The 16171-nt window shown below is 45.2% G+C and overlaps 1 protein-coding gene across 13 annotated transcripts in view; it reads right to left on the bottom strand.

Annotated features, from left to right (window-relative positions):
* ATXN1 (ataxin 1) overlaps nt 1–16171 on the bottom strand; it is a 421390-nt gene that overhangs the window by 179045 nt on the left and 226174 nt on the right. For all 13 annotated transcript variants that reach the window (XR_011251314.1, XR_011251315.1, XR_011251313.1 and 10 more), the window contains one exon: nt 6944–7004. The gene's annotated coding sequence lies outside the window, so the exon portion shown is untranslated. The remainder of the gene's footprint in view (nt 1–6943; nt 7005–16171) is intronic.

Here is a 16171-nt window from a genome sequence, read left to right as displayed (position 1 = left end):
GAGCAGGATGCTGTAGTCTGCCAACCCCAGGATGGGGTCGGGCAGCAGGTACACTTTCGACAGCCGGATGCCGGAGTGCAGTCAGATACCCCTGGACTGGAATTCCAGCAGCATCCCGGACAAGCTAACCTCTCCTTAATTCAGTGTCTTCATTTTTAAAGGAGGATCGTCATCTCTACCTTGTTTAGGAGGAACCAGGCTAGGAGGACAGCCAGGTAACACATGAACAGAGAGGTCAGGCTGCAGACAGACAGTGACGTGGCCGAGACAGGGCTGAAGCCTAGAAGACTGGGGAGTGGAGCCCACCCCCCAGCTGACTTGGATCTAACCTGCCCAGGTCTTCATGATTTTCCATTCACCATGATGAACTAATGTTAGCTCTGTTATTATTATTATTAATCCTCTTTTGAGTCAATATCATTGAGGCAGGCTTAACTTCTTCAAGTCTGGGTTTGGGGGCTGGCACGTGCATTCCTGTTACAAACATGATCGGGGTGAGTGACACTTCATCCCTAGGTTCACCCACTCCTTCACCCTACAGATATTCATGAGGCACCTACTGTGTGCTGGGTGGAAGAAAACCAACAATGAATGAGCAGACTTGAAAGATGGGAGCTTATGTATAAAAGACTGAATGCCGTGTTTAGGACATGGCAGGGAGCACATGCCCCCTGCAGGGGAACGCTTTCATCGCTGCTACAATCCTGCAGGTTCTCTCTTTCCTCTGTGATCATGAGGAAGGCTTCTAGGTTGGAAAGATCCACGCAGCCTGCATTGGGGAGCTATGTGTGAAGAATAGGGTCTTGCAGAGACACCAGATCCACTGCACACTCGATGAAGGAGAAGGGAACTTCTGCTTTAAGCCAGTGAGAGTGCAGGATAGACTCTCTGCAGCACAAGCCCATCCTGTCCTGACTAACACGATGGCTTTCATTTCCTCTACTATCACCATTTGGCAATTAATCATGTGTAATAGTGTAATAATGCCTTGTGATCATCCTTATACTCATTGCCCTTTATTTTTTTCAATTTCCTTAACTTTACCTGCCATCATGCCTCTTTAACAGGAGCCTCTTAAACATGGTGACCTTCGTTTCTACTCACAGGGCTCTCCTCTTCACCCTCCAATCCCCCTAAATTTAGCAGTAAGCCTTGTATACAGCAACTTTTCAACTCATAATTGATGACTTAACATTTTCCCATTAAGAAATAATCCCCCTAATATAATGACAATTATTTACTTTCAGTAACTAATGCCATTCCACTGGCATGGATAATTAGGAATTGAGCACAGTAGCTACTATAAAGCTTTAGGGACTCACCTGGGGCCTTTGTCAGCATGGCCTCAGGATTCTTTGTCAACTAATCATAGGTTGGCTTGGTGATCATCTCTTATTTGTGTTGATCCCAGCGTCTGTGGTCCTGTTTAATGATATGTGTCTGGGCTTCCTATTCCTTCATCTGTACATTTAAACAGTCCTAAGGACCAGCAATGATAACAGCTATGGAAACATACTAGCTGTGAGACCATAGGCTAGTCACCTCATCTCTCTATGCCCCAGTGTCCTTATCTATAAGGTGAGAGTAAAAAAATCTATCTAGTAAGGTTGTTGTGAGAATTACATATGTTAATATGCGTAAGGTATTTAGGAAGTTAAGTACTAAGACACAGTGGTGGGGGTTCCCAGGTGGCGCAGTGGTAAAGAACCCACCTGGCAATGCAGAAGACACAAGAAACGTGGGTTTGATCCCTGGGTTGGAAAGATGCCCTGGAGGAGGAAATAACAATGCCTGGAAAAGTCAATGGACAGAGGAGTCTGGCGGGGACGAAGTCCTGCAGGATAGTAAAGAGTCAGATGCAACTGAGCACGCACACACACTAAACGCCAAAATCATTTCCTGAGCACCAGCTGGATGGCAGGTATTAGAGAAACAGGGATGAATAAGAGGTTGCCCAGTTTCTAAGGATTTTACAATCCAGTAAATGTGATTAAATATTGATACCTAAACAAGTGAATTGAAGTGTTGCAGAACCAGATCCAGAAAGTGCGTGCACACACACACACAGAAAAGGCAGACCTGCATGCACACACAGCTGCACACACTCACATGTACACAACTCCTGGCGACTGCCTATAAACAAAGTGCTCCTTTCCCCTGGAAGAAAGGAAGCTGGAAGGTTCCATGGAGAACTGACAGCTGACCTGAGTTTAGGATATGAATAAGGTACGTGCCAGGCAAGACGAGGCACAAAGACATCCAAGTAATTAGATGTACGAAGAGGCAGAAAACCATTTATTCACATATTCATCCAGCAACGATTTATCAAATGCCTCCTCTGTGCGTGTATTGCCTTAAGTCCTGGGACACAGCAGTTAATGATACTGACAAGATTGCTGCGTTTGCTACCTCTAACAGAGGAGACTAACAATAAACCAGTTAAGAGATATGCAAACCAAAGAGCTAGGAAGAAAACCCAGTGGGCTGAGACGGCCAGGGGGAAACAGGGGACACACCAGACTCCCTCCATTTGTAGAAGGGCAGAGAGTGAGAGGTGAAAGCAGAGCCAGAGGCCAACACCAGACTCCTTCCCTTTGTTTTTCCATGGGAAGAATTTCCCCTAAACCCTCCTGGCCTTCTACTCCATCCTTTTCCTTTCCCAGGGATGTGGATCGAGGTACCTGGCTGGGGGCTAAAGCCAGGGTGGACCACACCTCTCCTTGGGAAACCATAACTTCACTGGGTAGAATTACACTACCACAGGAGTGGGAGGGGGAGAATTAGGTTCTCTTTTTCCTTCCTTATTCACACAGACAGTGGCCCACAGGCTCAAAACTTTCCTGCAGGTAGACTGACCAAGCCCAGACCAGAGCAGCTCTTTGAGATTCTCATCCTAAGATACAACTTCTCAGTTAACAGTTGCCAGTCCCAGAGGTTCACCCTGGCTCCATCTGCCTTATTACACTTGTCTTATTTCTCAGTTGGCTCAGGACTTGGGAAGGAATGAGTACTCTTTGAAAATAAAGGTTTTCATACAATAAAAACCTTTACTCCCTCAACAGACCTCAGAACTAAATTAGGAAGCACTATCCGAATCTATCAAACCTGTCATCTTAATGAAAAATCCTTCAAATCTCTTACTTAATAGCTCCAAAGACACGGTTGGGGTTTGACTGAGCGGTCTAGCTCAAGAGGTATAATAAGGCAAATTCAACAGAAATAGCAAATATTGGGGGAGAAGGGAGATGACTTCAGTGCCACTGTGAAACCCTAGGGTACACAGTTCACGGTCCGTAGCCACAAAGAGGAAGAAGAGGAAACGTGAAATCTTTAGATAGTCTTACCTTATGATTTCCTATCTACATGTTTTTTTAAACCACACCAGTAAACGAAATTTTTGAATTTATCTTTTCTCTCTTAAAAATTGAAAAACGTTTAGTATTTACAAACTTGCCTCATTGCTTCCTTATGAGACTGGATGAGACCAAAACATTATCATGAAGGAATATTAATGGTATAGTTACGATCTACAAGACTCAGTTCTGAGCATTAGAGAAATAATAATTTAAAAAAAGATGAACAGTAAGAAGGATGGCTCCTAGGTTCTTTACCTAAAAAGACTGCTCAGGCCCCCAAAGTGTTATGTATCAAAAAGGAAACAAAAATCAAATGTCAAATAGATGGTAAAGATTTTTTAAATGAGTCAGGAGTTTGGTGGGGGGAGTTTGGTTTGGGTATCTGCTAATACCAAGAGTGATCACAATGGTTTCACGGAGAATTTTCTTTTTTGTGGGGGGCCACACACATGGCATGTGGCATCCTAGGTCCCCGACCAGGGATTAAACCCACACCCCCTGTATTTTAAGTACAGAGTCTTAACCACTGGACAGTCAGGGAAGTCCCCATGGAGGATTTGAGAGATGAGAAAACATCAAAGAAATGTGAAAACCCCACCCACACACACACACACACACACTGGAGAGACTGCACTTAGAAACTGCACCTCTGGTGGAAGCCCCTAGAAGATACGCCATGTGCAACGGATCGCTGAGTGCAGCCCTACAGAGCCTGCCCTTGCACTGCCCTGAGAGGGGTCTCCTCAACCCCCTGTGGACCACGTTAAATGTGGCCTGTTTCCCTGTCCACTTTCAGCCAGGAGCAGCTGAGTGCCATGTATAGGAAGCACTCTGCCCACCATGCCCCTCTGCCAGCGTCTCCTGGCCAGAGGGCTGATTAGAAGAACAGGCTCTCACCGACTCGGGCTGGGCAGTTCTCTGCCAGCACAGTTGGGGACCTGCAGAATTTTATAACAGACACGGCCTTCTCTTCATTGAGGCCCCAGCTCGGTGGGGACAGGAGGCAAGTGTTGATAGCAGAGACGGATAACAATGACCCAGTCCACACTCTCTACAGGAGAGGAAAGGCGGGCCGGGATAACATGGAAAAAAAAGGCGGGAGGCACAGGGCTGTGTTCGTCCTGCTCAGGACCACGGCCATGATATTTTTTCTGGCTGCAGACATGTTGCTATGGAACCGATACATGCCACTGCTACTTGGCCTCTGGCAAATAAAATCGCAGCGCTGGCAGGAGTATTTCCCTTAAAGGGATACCATGGAGGCCGGGCGCTGTTTGAGCTTGGAAACAGCAGCAGCATTGTTCCAGGGTCCAGCCCCACCGAATACCACGAGCTGGAGCCCAGTGGACCCGTTTCACAAGCTTGACGCTTGCAAAGCACATGAAACTGTGTGGTACCAACACAAGGCGTGGGGATCAGCCTCTGAGTTGCTTTTTAAGAAACTCACAGCTTCGGTATATTTTTGGTTCCCCACAACCAGTAAAAGCAAACAGCATGTAGTTTTTGGGGACAACGATTTGATGCCTCCTGACTGTGGACTTCAAACTACTTATAACCCAGCAGCAAACCGAAGGTGCCGAAAGCGGCTCAGCGTGGGTTCAGGTGGTCCTGATTTTACTTCTTTACCATTCCTCAGGTCATACCCATCTCTACCAGTTTTTTACTTAAAGAACAGCACAAAATAGGTAAGGAATTCAGCACCTTCCGCCTTTTCCCAAGGCCCTTCACCATCTTCTGCTTTAGTCGTGATCAACCTCTTGGTTCCACCGAGACCCTCTGGTTTCCCCAGGGACTAGCAGGCCTTGGCATTCCACGTTACAGTGGTGTGCTCTGGAGGATAAACCTTCTGGGCTTTTCTTGGATAAGATGAGGGAACGGACACCCTCACACTTCTAATGATGCACAGTTCATGCACAGGGAGTACGGGGGACAGGAGACATCAATTCTAGAGTAATAGGCAGGCGAGATAGGCAGTCCCTTAGTGAATCAGCAATCCAATTCTATACAGGACGCTGGTAGAACACAGACTATCTCTGTACCCTGATGAGCAGAAAAATCAAGTTCTTTACAAGGACTACCGGCAGGGCTGAAGAGAAACCCTCTGCTTGTCAAGATAAAGTGATTACGTTGAGAAGTGGGATACAATGAGGGACATGGGCTCTTAATACTAGATTTGGATCAAGCTCTAGAGGTGATGAGATGTTTTGGAAATAAGAGCACTTAGACTGGCAACCTAAATGAAGGTGATCCAGAGCCAGGTGTGGCACAGGTGACTTGAAAGAACCACAGGTCGGTCCACCTTCTGGGATCCCACATTTGTACAGTCTCCACAGTACCCCCCAACTGTACTCTCACGTAGAAAGCATATCTTTTTTTTTTTTTTTTTAGAGAAGGAATGCTCCTCCGAGAGTGTATGACTGCACGCCAAATTTGCACAGCACGGCAAGAACCCTGTTCAGCCCTGCTCTGCAGGTGCAGGCAGTCCTGGGTGGGGGCGTGCCGCTCTGCAGCTGGCCCGCACGCACCTGCAGGTGCGCCTCGGAGTCTAGCAGCAAAGCAGGTGGACCACGGAGTCCCAGCACATGACAAGGTGTTGCAAATACGGTGGTTTGGGAAAGGCGCAAAGGAAAGAAACAATAGGCCTTTTCAGATGAGGTCCCAAACAAAACTGGTTCTGGGTACCTCCATGCCATCAACTTCTCTAGGTAGTAGTCAAGTATGAGAAAGTTAAGTGGGGGCGAATGCTCCTCCTGCCACTTGTCTTGAAGGGTGGAGGTACGGTGTGGTGAGGGTGCCTTCAGTCTTGTCTGACTCTCTGACCCCATGGATGGAGCCTGCCATGTTCCTCTTTCCATGGGATTTCCCAGGCAAGAATACTGGAGTGGGTTGCCATTTCCTCCTCCAGGGAACTTCCCAACCCAGGGATCAAACCTGGGTCTCTAGCCTCTCCTGCACTGGCAGTGGATTCTTTACCATCGGGATGACATCAGGTTGAACCACCTGTTAACTGTATCCTCAGAGGTCACTGGGACTCAAAAGACAGCTGTGTGTGGGGTTGGGGGGCCATGACTGCACACAGCTGAGACTCCAATGCCTCCCTCATAATCTAGGCTCAGAAGAGGGTGGTGGGGGAACGGAAGCCCTCGGGACCTCAGTTGTCCCGTCTGTACACAGGGGCTTTGCCAGACGGGCTCTAACGTCCCATCTAGTGCTCACATCCTATTATTCTCTGTCGTGGTGTTAAGACAGTATGTCACATGAACAAAATGCGTGGGTTCTCCTTGCCCACGGCTGTGGTTCTGTGCATCAGCCACTGGAGGAAAAAAAAATTTCCTCTCTCATCCCTTCTGCGAGATGAACAAGGTAACAGCAATGAAGAAGACCAACTTAGAGGAGACAAAACCTGTGAACAGCCAAATCAAATGGCAGCAAAACACCCGGGGGAACCCTCCCCTCTGAAGGGAAGAGGAGACGCAATGAGTAGGAAGAGTATCTTGGTTCCAGCTGGGAGAAGGCCTACGGATTATAAGTGCGTACCAAGCGAGGCAAGTAAAACACACCCGTGAAGGAGTCAAAGGATCACTCACCCTGTGAAAACAGCAGTCTGGTCTCTCTCCACCCAGAAAACGGACTAATTTCTTTGGACAACTGGAAGAGAAAAAGAGATTAAAAATAAAACATTAAACCCATCCTATAAATTGGCTTGGGGACGCGGGCCAGGGGGCCTAGCACTGGGCCCCTGATTACTTACTAGGCACACAGCTAATGGCTGAAGACCGTGGACCTCCCACTGCTTGGCTGAGTATGAGAATTGTAAAGACGGCGCTCTGAACAATTAATATGGAGAAAATAATCATGTGCATGATTCCTTTATCTCCGGAGGAGTGAACCTTTGAAAAAGGAGTGTCGTGGGGCCGCACCCCGCGGGTCTTCAAGCCTTGTAGTTGCCCAGGCTCGAGATGGGAGGAAGAGCCCAGAGACAGAGACAGGGACATCTGGTTTACTGGACAAGGGGGTCCTCCACCGAGGCCTTGGAGAGATAACTCCCCGTGTGTGACAGACGATGAACAAGACACGGACATGTCCGCACTTCTCACTAATGGGGGAGGAGGCTACAATTTATAGGGGGAGTAGAGGGCAGGTGGGCTCCCGCAGTTACCAGGGAAACCCAGAGGTTAGGGCAGAGCAAGCACGTAGGCAGTTACTGATTAAGCCTTGTAATTAAGGGACTGGATAGTCATGTGAGTGAAGCTGAGCCTGGTCGGGCAGGCGATGTAGAGATCAAGGGAACTGCCATCTTGATCGGCCTGACCATACAATATATAGTCCACATATATTGTGGTGACTGGGAAATCGTTTTTAGGTAGACCTTTAAAAACGCCACATCTGCACCCCCACAATGGGGCTAACGGAAGATGTCTTCATAGTAACCAGAGCATCCTATCATGTCACTTTGCCTTCTCCCAAAATGGGGCACCCACAACTCAATCCATCCCTCCCCCCCACCGCCACTGAAGTCCATGACCCCAAAGGGATCCATAATTAAGCTCCTATGGGAAGGGGGACTTGGCAGAGAGGCGCCCACATATCAGGCAGACTGAGTAATCCCGTGAGGAAGCCACGGTGTCTGAGATAAAGTGTGGGAAAGAACCGAGATGATGTGAGTGTTGGAAGAGGAAGCCTGGAAGACAAAGGCAGATAAGGCGGTGACAGCCACAGACCGTTTAATCTGCATCACCCAAGGAACTCGGTGCAAGATCCAAGTTTTTAAAAATTTCCACAGGCTGTTTTCAAGACGGCTTTGCAGGTTCAGGAGGGGAGGAGGCAAGGCGAGCCTAGCTCCCCCGACTGGTAATTTTCACACGATCCCAGAGTACCAGGGATCCAGTCTCCAGCCACTGCTTTTCCTTCCTTTTCCCTAAAAGGCAAGAAGCACTGCAACCTCTAGGGCTGGATGGACAGTCTCCTCCCGGGGAGGGGTCCACTGGCCACAGATTCCCAGACTCGGTGCCTCAGAATCTTCTAGGCTGCCTTCACAGCTCCAGGGAGAAACCCCCTCTCCCTGACCACCAGCCTGTGCGGGGAGAGGTGAGGGGTACTGAGAGCACATGATCCTGCCTCTTGGGAAGTTCACAGGCTGACTGAAAGCACTGCAGGGAAACACGGCAATCCCCGAGAGATGGTCCTGGCCCCACTGGTGAAGTCTCTGAGCGCCGTCTTTTGAAAGCAACGCTTTATAATTCACTCGCATACATTAACCTTTTCCTCCTCAAGGCAGACAGGAGGTCTAGAGTGAGATTCACCAGGACCTCACACACTGATTTCAGAGTCAAACCTGAGTCTGAGTCTCAGATGCGTCACCCGCCACCTGTGTGATGCCGGGGACATCAACTCTCGGAACCCTCTCCTTATTTGCATTGCTGGCGGTCATAATACCAACTTCACATCATGTTTCAGGTTCTCAGTGCAGTCCTTGGCACGCAGAAGAGACATAGTAAAAAGAAAATCCCCTAATGCCGGGCAGCAGAACATGTTTACAGATCTGTGATGACAAGACACGGCAGAGAAAACTGTGGATATCTGTATTGTATTCTCTCTTTCTCCACCTCCTCAAAAATGAGATGAGAAAAATGGAAACAAAGTAAAACCATTTACTGTGAACAACTAGGGCTTGTCAGATGGCTCAGTGGTAAAGAACCCACCTGCCAATGCAGGAGACTTAAGAGACTCAGGTTTGATCCCTGGGTCGGGAAGATCCCCTGGAGAAGGAAATGACAACCCACTCCAGTACCCTTGCCTGGAGAATCCCATGAACAGAGGAACCTGGTGGGTTACGGTCCACGGGGTCACAAAAGTCGGACACAACCAAAGCGCCTAGGCACACACCCACGTGAACAATTAGGTAATACAGATAAGGAAGGAAAAAAAACCCAGATAATACAAAGCAGCAAAAGTTCCACTAATAACACTTTGAACATTTTCACTTCAACAGCGGCAAGCTCTCAGCTATGCTCAAATATACAGAATATAACATACACATACTTATATAAATAAAATTATATACATACATATAATGTATTTATAACATTCTATACCATTCATATTGTTCTTGTCTAATATTTTACTTGTTATATTGCAAACCTCTTTTAACATCAACAAATCCATCCCCATCATAATTGCGTAAGGACTACAAGAATATTGCAATGAAAAAACGAACCACTAAATCCATATTTGTTGAATTTACAGAATTGATCAGTATCCCACATTTATGAGAAACGACTACACTTGTGGTAGCATGTGATGGTTTTGCTTCTACATCTTCATCAAGATTGAGAAAGGCAGCGTGTATAAATATCAGAAGCCTTAACAACAAAAAATTGTTTTGGTTTGAGTGGGTGTAGCTCAGCAGACTACAAACTAATACATATACTGTAGGGAATAATATCACAAATCACAATATTCAGTGAGTTTCCAATACATTGAAAGGGGACACAGTTTTAAAGACTAGGACTACCAGTGGATATAGATGCCTCTTTCAAGTGTGAAAATCCTAAGTCTGAAGTTCAAGAGGTGTCCCTGTTTGTGGCCCATTTGTGGTGGAGTGACTTCATGGTACAGAAAGAAGTAAACTGGAAATTGTAGACTGCTGTGTGAACCTAAAAATTATAATCACATTATACGAACTAGAAAACTTTTTTTAAAAAATCAGAATTTACCATATTTAGAAGATATCAAGAATGGGAATGTTTCTACAATCTCAATATTTCTAATCTAATTTCCTTCTCAAAGAGAATGGTTGGTTTGGTAAAAACATATGTGATACAGCTTAACTGAGTTGCGCGACACATGCTTGTCCTCGACTGAGAAGCTTGTAACTGGAAAAGTGAAGGTAGCCCCACGATCAGCAGAGTGTAGAGTGAACTCTTCCTCCAGTTATGAATGGAACCCTTTAATGCATTGCCAACCCTGCTCCTACAAGCAGGCAGGAGGTGGGGAACTGCCAGGGAGCACAGTGAAAGAAAGACAGGACACGCTGTGGCCGCAGAGAAATGCCAAATCAGATACCAGCTGAAAAATCCTGGTATCTGAGACCAAAGTGGAGAAACACAAGAGTTCGACAGGTGATAAACCCTTCACACGCTAGGTTCTAAGAACAGTTCGTGCTTTGTCCAGCTTATGCGGCTGTTAGGGGAAGTAACAATTAGTGGTGGGGTGGGGGGCATGTTCTTAGAAGAGACTTCTACTGTTCTATGTTGTCCATGAGTAACAGCATCAACACCTGGAGATAAGAACTTAGATCTTAAATTTTAGCTCTGGATGGAAGCAGAGAAAGCACCTCTTCCACAGCTCCCTCTAGGGACTTTACTGTATGGAGGAATATGGAGTGAGCTACGTTTAACAGATCTCTTTTGATGGTACAGTTCAGGAGCTTGTGAGAAGTTCCTAGATCTAACCATGAACTTCTTCAAGGGACAGAGTTTCTGCTTTGCTTCACTCTGTAGCGGTCCCTGCTTTCTGCATGAGAGGAAACCAGATGGTCAGGCTGTGTTTTGCAGTATCCAGTATAATGTCTCTTTTATGCAGTGGAACCTAAATGACACACATTCTTAAATGTGCTTTCAAAGGGACCTTTGCATCCTTTGATGGTGTAGGTGGGCTGGCCCGGAATACATCCTTTGATGGTGTAGGTGGGCTGGCCCAGAGTACATTCTGTAGAGCAGACCCAGCCATGGAAAATGAGGGTTTAGATTCTAAGATACCCCCATCCAATTATGTGTCTCTGGTAAACATGATGTAGCTAGGAACACTGGGCTGATACTCTCTATTCCACACTTACAACATATTTTTGGACTACTGATTTAGGAAAGTTCTGTGTTGCCATTGTATAATGTCATCCTGAGTAAGCACTGGACTCCTTAGTATTAACTATTCCCATTTACTGGGTGGCTAATTATGCCAACAAGGGCTTCCCTGGTGGCTCAGCAGTAAAGAATATGCCTTCAATGCAGGAGACACAGGTTCAATCCCTGGGTCGGGAAGATCCCCTGAAAAAGGAAAAGGGAATGGACCACTCCAGTGTTCTTGCCTGGGCAATCCCACGGACAGAGAAGCCTGGCAGGCTACAGTCCATGAGGTTGCAAAAGAGTGGGACACAACTTCGTGACTGAACAACACTTATGCCAACAAGTTTTATCTACTATCTTTAATCCTCACAAAATCTCTGTAAAACAGGTTCTCTTAGACCCAGTGTGCAGATGAGGAAAACAAGGTTCAAGACAAGTGGCCTATCCAAGGTTACATAACCAGTAGGTGACAAAGCAAGAATTCAAAGCCAGGTCTGCCTGGCTTTTCTGGCCGAAGAGAAAAAGAGAGAAGCACTGTGGCAACAAGCATGTGGATTTCTGTACGGAAGCCCTGGTACGCAGCATTCTGTTGAACACAAAAGCCAGCCCTTGCTCCCACTAAGTAAGCAGACATTTCTTTTTCAGGTTATAAAATAGATGGGGGGCAGCAAGTGAGGATGCTAGAACCAACGTCACCCACAACAGTGAAGGGTGACTCGCGCCATCCAACAGGCGCTGGGCAAACATGCTTCAGGCAGAGGAGCAGGACCAAACTGCTGATAGTTGCAACGACACAAAACGTAGCCGTGGCAAGTCGCTCAAACAGTTACTTCGCATCATTCTGATTATGAGCCACAAGCATGCAATCAACAGCACAGAGACGATCTCAAATGATCTCCATCAGCATTTTACTTCAGCTATCAGAGCAGATGGAACAGACTCTCATCTGACCTAAACACAGTGTTAATGACCCACATACGAAGAAAGTGCCGGCAGAATAGTGGCACAAAGGCAGTGGCCTTGCTGGATGCCGGTGGTCATAATAGACGCATTTTATTTCGTTCAACTTTTCCATTTACTACCTCAGAGTAAATAAATACCATTTATGTGTTTCTCATCTGATACACTTATCCACAGTCTAACTCAATTGAAAGACTTAAGTAAGCTTACAAATTCCCCAGACTTAATAATGCATGTGGTACACATCTCCACAATCATATTCCATTGTAAATTTTTGTGAGTTTGCATTTCCCCCGCTCAACTGTGGCCCAGCCCTGAGAGCAAGGAATTGACATCATTTATTTCTGTATTCCCAACATCGAGTCCAGTGTCTGGCATCAACAGTAGACAACCAAAATATGCAGAAATGAATGAAGTCTCATTGGGCCATAAATAAGAAGGCACACTTACTGAGCAGATGAATGACCCCCCAGTTGTTCTAAGGGCAAGATCTGAATTCCAAAATGTGTCTACAAATTGAAAAGATGATGGTACAAATTGAAAAGATTCGGGGAAATATATACCATGAAAATCTGTTCCTAGGGGGAAAAACACACACAGATACAAAAATAAGGAAATACTGCCCTCATACCAACTGAAGAAAATCATTTGCAAGGGGATTCTCACCAAACTGTGCTCAACATTAAAGCCTTTAAGCTCTGGAGGAGACAGTATTTGGGGAGCGGTTTCCAAGGAGAGTAATTAAAATCACTATAGGTTACGAACCACATCTGGAAGAGAAATACTGATTATTAGATTATGGAGTGGAGGGGGGAAGAAGTCAACTTTTCTTCTCAAAAAGTAAAGAAAAAAGGCTATAAAGCTATAGATCAGCATTAAACCAATGGGCTTTCCTGGTGACTCAGTGGTAAAGAACCTGCCTGCCAATGCAGGAGACATAAGAGACCTGGGTTCAATCTCTGGGTCGGGAAGATCCCCTGGAGAAGGAAATGGCAACCCACTCTAGTATTCTTGCCTGGGAAATCCCATGAACAGAGGAGCCTGGTGGACTACAGTCCATGGAGTCGCAAGAGTCGGATGTTTAGCAATTAAACAACAACAAATGAAAACTAACGCTTTCACTATTAGTTGGGCCAGTAAGCCTCACAAATTGGGATAAAGCCTCTATTTTGCCTTTAGATAAATATTATATCTACAGCAAAATGGGACATCTCACCGGATTCATCCATTATAGAGATCCTATTTGGATTGCACTGAATGGTTACCTGCCATTCTGTGTGATGAAGCATTTTCAGGTAGACATTACTCCTAGCTTTATGATTTCCTGGGAGCCTGTGTTTGTGGGTGATTATGAGTGTATGTTGTGTGTGTGCAGGTCTAGAATTTCCAATGATCTCAAAGGATATTATAAATAATCTTTTTTTAAACTTTTATATTGGAGTAGAGTTTATTAATAATGTTCTGTTAGTTTCAACTGCACAGCAGAGGGATTCAGCTATACATATATATGCATCTATTCTTTTTCAAATTCTTTTCCCCTTTAGGTTGTCACTGAGCAGAGTTCCCTGTGCTATACAGTAGGTCCTTGTTGGTTATCCAGCAAAGGAGGGATATAGTTTAGGAGTTTGGGATTGAGATGTACACACTACAATGCTTAAAATAAAAACCTTTTAAATTGAATATTTAATATCCTTGAGTTGCCAAAACATACTATATAAGCTCCTCAAAGTCCGTTCCCATACACCTTAACAATTCTGTTAGTAATGAGCGTAAGTTCACTGCATGAATGGCTAAAGGGTCGAACAGAGAGCAAAACAAAATCAGCAAACCAACGGTATCTCAAAATTCCAAAATTGACCATTACTACCTTAGCAAGGCTGTATCTCTGGCTTGGAGGGAGTGATAAAAAGAAGCAGGATGCTATTTTTAGAGTAAAAAGCCACAAGCTTTCTGTGCTGTACATTTCACAGCCATGTCCCTGCAGTATAACTCCTCTTACTATACGTAAAGATCAGAGCTACTTCACCGAAGTTTAGTATAAATAGGGACTTTCACAGGGCAAAGGCAAGCGTCAAATACTGTGACTTTTTTTTTTGGCTATGGCATGTGGGACCTTAGTTCCCTGACCAGGGACTGAACCTGCTCCCCTTGCACTGGAAGCATTGGAGTCTTAACCCACTGGACCACCAGCGAAGCCCCCTAGATACTGTGACTCTAAAAAATGCTGCCTGTGTTAGAAACATTTCAGTCACACTGGGCAGGAGTCCTGCGGTGCTAGATGCAAAAGTTAAGGCCCCAATCAAACAAAAAAGGCTTCATTAAAGAACACATCTGGACACAAAGTTGGAGTTCAGCAAATTCTCAAAGTCATTTTCTCTTACATCTACGTGAGCTTTACAGCTTTCAAACTACTCCAGTATAGCATGAATGGTCAGCTGTCAACACCACTATATTGTATCGATTGTTTAACGGAACTTCTTAAATATCTAGAATAGTCAAGGGCTGGCAAACTTTTTCAGTAAAAAGAGCCAGACAGCAAACGTTTTAGGTTTTGTGGGTGTGACAATGTGTCACAACCACTCAGCTCTCCCACTGTACCACAAAGGCTGCCATAGACAATACTATACAAACGGGCATGGCTGTGCGCCAATAAAATTTTATTTCTAAAAGCAAGAGGAGGTGGGATATGGCCCATGGGCCAGAGTCTGTCAACCCCTGGTCTACAATATCATCATACTAGGAACTTGAAAAACAGAATCTCTGTTTCCTCCTTTTCCCCAAAAGAGATTTTATTTTTGCTTAGTAAAAAGTCAGATGACAATATCACACACTATCCAAAAGCAGTAACTGGCTTATTTCTGCAGCACTCACCACTGAACTTCCTTTACAATAAGCAGGAAGGGCAAATCTTTCAATGTCAGGTGGAATTTTCCAGAAAGGCAAGTCTCTACATTGATCTCCGCATGACACACACGTAAAGGGAAGAGGCTGCCCCAGAGAACCCTGGGTAAGTGCCCAATAGCCTTGAGAAGCAGGTAAGAGGCTGCCCCAGAGAACCCTGGGTAAGTGCCCAATAGCCTTGAGAAGAAGTGACCTTTCTAGGCAATCAGGGAGACATCAGTGCCAGGGCAAAAAACAACCACCTGATTAAAAATGGACAAAGGACTTGAACTGACATTTCTCCAAAGAAAATACACAAATGGCCAATAAGCACACAAAATAATGCTTAGCATCACTAACCATTAGGAAAAGGCAAATCAAAACCACACTGAGATACCACTTTGCACTTCTTAGGATGGTGGCAATTATCAAAAACAACAAACAAAACCAGAGAAATACCATGTATTGGCCAGAATGTGGAGCAACTGAAACGCTTATGCATTACTGGTGGGAATGTAAAATGGTGCAGATATAGCTACTGTGGAAAACAGTATCATAGTCCCTTAAAAAAATTAAACACAGAATTACCATATGATCCAGCAATCCCACTTCTGAGTATACACCCAACAGGAATGAAAGGAAGGACTTGAACATACATCTGTACATGCATGTTCATAGCAGTCTTATTCTTTAAAAGCAAAAGGTGGATGCTCTCAAGTGTGAATGAGCAAATGGTAGTCATCAAACACACAGTGGAATATTATACAGCCTTTTACGAGGAGGAAATTCTAACACATCTTACAACATGGAGGAGATCTCGAGGACATTATGCTACATGAAATAAGTCACAAAGGGACATACACAATATGATTCCACTTATATGAGGTACCGAGAGCCATCCAACTCATAGACAGAAAGTAGAATGGTTGTTAGGGGCTGGAAGGAGGGGTAATGGAGGGTCTGCTTCATGGGTACAGAGTTTCAGTCTGGGAAGACAGAAAGCATTCTTCAGATGAATGGATGATGATAGCTGAACAACACTGTGAATGTCCTTTATGTTGGTGAATTGTACACTTAAAAACAATAAATTTCATTTTATGCATACTTAACCACAAGTTTTGAAAAAAAAAT

Source organism: Ovis canadensis, chromosome 20 (assembly GCF_042477335.2).
Source record: "Ovis canadensis isolate MfBH-ARS-UI-01 breed Bighorn chromosome 20, ARS-UI_OviCan_v2, whole genome shotgun sequence".
In the NCBI taxonomy this organism is placed as follows: domain Eukaryota; kingdom Metazoa; phylum Chordata; class Mammalia; order Artiodactyla; family Bovidae; genus Ovis; species Ovis canadensis.
This window is presented reverse-complemented; position numbering and strand designations above follow the sequence as displayed.